The 5,322-nt window shown below is 38.9% G+C and overlaps 1 long non-coding RNA gene across 1 annotated transcript; it reads left to right on the top strand.

Moving 5' to 3' along the window:
- Positions 1–6: 6 nt before the first annotated feature.
- Positions 7–4,420, top strand: LOC121815168. The gene is made up of 2 exons (XR_006054840.1): positions 7–3,626; positions 3,742–4,420. It is a non-coding gene; the product is annotated as an uncharacterized LOC121815168 (long non-coding RNA).
- The last annotated feature ends 902 nt before the right edge of the window (positions 4,421–5,322 follow it).

Genomic DNA, 5,322 nt, shown 5'->3' with positions numbered 1-5,322 from the left:
GTGTGTGTGTGTGTGTGTGTGTGTGTGTGTGTGTTTAACACCATCTTTGGAGTTGGTCTGAAAATGGATCTCTTGAATATTTAACCTTGCCCTGAGGCTGTGGTATTAATCCACAGACTCTTACAGAGAATCTGAGTACAGCACTGATCTGGCAGGCTGATATGTGCTTTATTGTGACATTTAATGGGAATATGATGGATAAGATGTAAAAACAAAGCAGGATGACAAGTTGCACATAAAATTTCTGTGCAGCTTTTTGTGTGCTTTTCAGTTCATACATATGCTGACAAACAGAGAAAGGGGTCTGGTATTGGATAAATAGCCACAGGCACCCAAAAAGTTATTAAAATGATTAAGAGGCTTACAGCCATAAAATGATTATGTGCATGTGAACAATTTTAAAATGACTGCTCCAAATGGTCCTCCATTTTAAAAGGGATTGCGATCCAAAACATGACTACACATTATAATACTTTTGGTAATTGCAGATCTTTTCTGAACTCTTAATGACAAAGTGTCCTGTTGTGATCATTTACAAAGTCCAGAATGTTCTGAACACACTTGACTTTTGACTGGTGCCTTTTTCATTTGTCTTAATCAGTGTGTAGGGGTACAAAGTTCAAAATGAGTTTTTTTTTTCTATTATGAAAAGGAAATACAAAAAAAGAACCATTTAAACATTCATAAACTCACATACCATCTATTGAAATGTCAGCCACATCTGATTTCCTTCATGTTGAAAGATGAGAGCGCAGTTATGTCTGTCATGTCCCGCCACTGTACTCAACAGCTATTTTTCATATCAGAGAACATTAACCTCTTGCTGCTTCCCCTTTTGCACAGTCAAACTAAATTTTTATTTGAGCTTGGAAAATAAACTTTAACACTGTTAACAGTAGGGATGGGACTCCAGAACCGGTTCTTGTAGAAAACTGGTGTCTGGTAGTCTAGTTTGTTTGAATTGTTAGTCTGCCTGCGCATCGATCCAGCTTCTTGCGTTTGCGCTGCAGTCAGCTAATTTCAGTTGACGTGTCAGAAGAGGGAAATGGCGACGGAGTCTGTGGCATGGATATGGACGTTTATTTTTATTGCATAAAAGGATGAGATAAATGGTAAAGTGCAAATTGCATCCAGAAAACAAACGACTGCATTATTCTGGTAACACAGCTTCGGTTCTTTGCAAGCATCTGTACAGGCAGCATGCTAACGCTAAGCTAGCCAAGAACCCTTTTTCCTTTACATTACTTCATTACTCGAAATGAAGTAAATGTACTGCATTACTTTTAAGAAAGGTGTTCTGTGTAATATCTGTAATAATGATGTTTTAAAGTAACAACTCCAACAGTGATCAAAACAAAGAGGGGAAATACCACAACAAACATGCCATCATGATCTTGGTTCGAGGGGTGGCTCAGTCTATGAAATCAACCATTCAATACCAATACCCTTAAACATACTATGCTTTGTCTAAATGAGACTGTAATTTATAGAATGAACAACAAGTTATGCTAAAGTCAGTATTTTAGCAGTCAGTATAAAACTATAAATTGAGGTCATATGGTAGTTTGTGTATTGATAATTTTCTATACACAATCTTTTTGCTGTTATACTTTGCAGACTCTAAGAAGAATGCAGCATCAGGGCATAATTTTTCATGTCTGGAGGCTACACCCATCTTCTATACAAAGTATATGGTTTGCTTTGTATCAGGTTGCGTTATTTTAAAAAGCAACTTAAAAAGACAGGGTCTTTGATTTGGTTACTTTCCTTTGGCTGTGTAGTACATCAGCCTCGGCTTTTTCTGTTACAGAGCTGCTTTGCCAATAGTAGACTTCATGAAATAAATCCTTTGATTTTACACTACCTGAATTTTAAGATGTGCTAATTATTGTTTACATCAGTGAAGTGTTCTTGGGCCTGTGGCCTTGAATGATTGTTGGAACCTCTCCTAATCCCAGGATCTTCATAAATTGAAGTCACCTTGGCTTTGCGTAACATTGATTTTTCCCTTCTTTTCCCTTGTATTTTTTTTCTGCATCCTTTGATTCCCCCCCCCCCCATTTAATTTTTCTGTTTTGCCTGCTCCTGAAAATAGCAGGTGTGGAACACTAGCAAGCCACACTATGACGAACGATAGATAACGCAGTCATGGCAGTGAACAACAAGTCAACATGATCTCTCTTAGGCAGGTGATTCTAGGTGAGGAAACCAAAAAGCAACAATAATTTTTATGTCTTGACTGTATTTGCTTCTCTTACACATGCGAGTAACTTCCCTTATTTACTCGCATGTGTATTGATTTGCACGGCAGTGATCCAAGTAAAAGGCATTGTTGCTGTATTTGATAGAAATATTTTATTTATTTTTTTGTCATAATTTAATAAACAATAATGTCCATTATCTTTGAGTAAATAAACCCAGTTAACTAGGAAAGGTATTTTTTGTTACAACACTAAAAAGGATGTTGTTGGGGTGTTTGTAGGAGGGAGGATGAGTTTGAAGGACAGACAGTTGTGGAAGAGAGGGGAATTGACTGCACAAAGAGTATTTTGTGGTTGTTTAACAGCTGTTTGATGAATTGCTACAAATATGTAGCAATATATATAAATACATTGGGAGCTAAAATTTTGGCACTCAATGGCATAGCAAAGCAGATCTATTGTCCATAAAAAGAAACGGCAAAAGATCCTCAGCTTTTAGAGTCTGAAAGTGGCCAATAAAGGACAAGAAAGATGTGTTGTTGTTTTTTTTTAAAAAAAAAGGCAGAATTCTAATACCTTGTACTCAACACAGACTAGAAAGAGTCTGTTTTTATTTTCTCTAAAGGTCTACAGAAGATTGTGCTATAATAAACTTCAGACATGGGGAAAAAAAATGCATGAAATGTAGAGCCTACAAATGGAAACATGGAGCCAAATCTTATTGCAACTGTTGAATTTCTCCGCATGAGAAGCCCACACATCGCTGCAGCGTAGGACTGACTTGTCTCACTCTTTTCTACATGACTGTTGTCTATGAAGAAAAAGCAAAGCTCGGGACTGGAAAGTGTGGGGCGCCCATCTGTGTTCTTCACTGAGCAAACGAGGACAGACACAAAGGAGGGATTGAAGGCCTCAGATGGAAACAGTGAGAGAGAGTAACAACAAGATGCTTGATACAATGTTGTGGCCCTTAAAGTCTGGCTAGCTGTGGGAGACAGTAACACTTCTGTCAGAATAAGGAGGAGGGCAAAGTTGCCTGGGGCAGGCCACCAAAACATTTGCAATGTAGCCTGGAGAGAGAAATCATCTGACGCGTACTAGGGTGGTCAGAAATGGGGAGTGGACAGAGAGAGGACTGGTGACACTGGACAGGACAATAGGAGTAAGATGCTTACAGCTGGCATGGTGGGAAGCAAATCAGGAACCCGTAGGAGATACCAGTAAGAGTTGAACCACCTAGTCATTAAACAAAGAAGTGTTTTGCTGTCGAAGGATGGGTGCCTGCTGGAGTCGTGACCCCACACGGGAGATCGGTCAAGAGCTGGTTCCTATCAAACGTCACGCCGTCTGGCCAAGGGCAGCCAAGGTAGTCACTAACCTCGATGACCATGAATTCTCCACGTGGGATCTCACGTGTCACACAAGGTAAGCCTTCGTACATTATTGTTTCTCAACACACCAGAGTGAGGCACTGACCTCTGCAGAGGTGCTGTTACTGTGGTCCCATATTAAAGTTCTTTTTTTTTTTGCTATTCCTCAGGAACATGAAGTGCATTATAGCTCATTAACGTCTTTGTTTCTGGAAAACAACAGTTCCCTTCGGTACAGTATATTGCCCTGCTGGCACATAATGAAACACGTTGAGTGTGGTGGTGGTTGTCAGTTTTATGGGATTGTAATGTTATACAAGAGGCATAAAAGAAGGCACAGACGCACTGAACAAGTTGTGGGTGTGTCTACTGGCAAGCTTTAATGTGGCTTCAAACTGACAAACAGCTGAAGATGCACACAATGCTGCATGAGTGTAGTCATAACGCAAAAGTTGTTGCTGTGTCTGGCGTGACAGTGTTTTACTGTATGCACACAAACAGACAGATCGTCAGCTGAATGTTAACATAAGATTAATTCAGCTTAAGGTGTGTGAGAGCTTTAGTGGGATACTCAGCACTTTCCTTACTCTCAGTCAGCTGGTAGATCATAAAGAGGCCTTGGCACAAGGACAAGGCTGAGGAAACAAGGATGACATGGGAGGGTGATTTGTCCTAGAGATCATTGACTGTATCTTTATTAATCTCCCATTGTCTTTCACATACCTAAATCAAGACAGAACCTGTCACCAGTTTGGCAAAAAACCAAGGAGGGTGTTGGCTAAATCTGCTTTTCAATGGGAAAGAAATGCCTTCAGTTAAAAATGGAGTTGTGCTTTACAGCGTAGCAGCTGGAAAAGAAGATATGAAAAGTAGAATTTAAACATGCTACGATGTATTCACTAGTCAAAATACAGATTTCTGGATTCAAGTCAAGTCAGCAGTAAATTGAGTAAATAATGTCCAGTGTAAACACTGGAGTGCCTATAGACACGCAAAAGAAAAATGAATGAATAAAATGAAACTGGGGTTTTAATTTAAAACTTTGAGGTTAGTGGAGAAGACATCACCCTATCTTTAAAGCTGGAATAAAATTCAACATTATAAGGTTCATCAAGTTATAGTTTAAGCCATCTGTGAAGTTTTCAAGCTGTTTTTTACATTTTAAATCCAGCTTGCAATACCATGAAACACAGAAACAAACATCTTGTGTAGAAGAGGGAGAAAGTTGCCTCATTTTATCCTGGAGGCATTCAGAAGATGAACCTACCCACAGAAACCCAGAGCATAACCAACAAGAAGTGCACAAGACCAAATACTTGTATATGAAGGATTCATATACAGTAAGCTCTAGAAATGCTGTAAACCTTCCACCCTAACCATATGGTAATGGGGGCAACTCTTAAAATTGCCAAAAACAGATAAATAAATACACGTGTAGACATTTGAGAAAGTGGCCATAGTGATCACTTGATTTATGTTTGTTGTCTTAGTTGCTAGATTCAGGTCCTAATCAGTATAGCATGATGATAATTTATGGTCCAGTTTCAAGTAAATAGACAAAGCAGTGTATGGTTTAGAGGGTTATTACACTGCGACTGACAAATGTCCACAATGGAACCAGTGTATGACATTGTCCATATTTTATAGAAACAATATAGAAATATTTAGGGAAAACTCTTTATAGAACTACAAAAGTGCTTTACATCAGCTATCTGCCAGGCGCTGTTCTTTAATTTTCTGATTTCGTAGTT

The sequence above is a fragment of the Haplochromis burtoni genome, unplaced genomic scaffold (assembly GCF_018398535.1).
Source record: "Haplochromis burtoni strain Fernald_Lab_line unplaced genomic scaffold, NCSU_Asbu1 Contig_145, whole genome shotgun sequence".
Classification (NCBI taxonomy): Eukaryota; Metazoa; Chordata; class Actinopteri; order Cichliformes; family Cichlidae; genus Haplochromis; species Haplochromis burtoni.
Note: the sequence above shows the minus strand (reverse complement) of the source record. Positions and strands in the feature narration are given on the sequence as shown.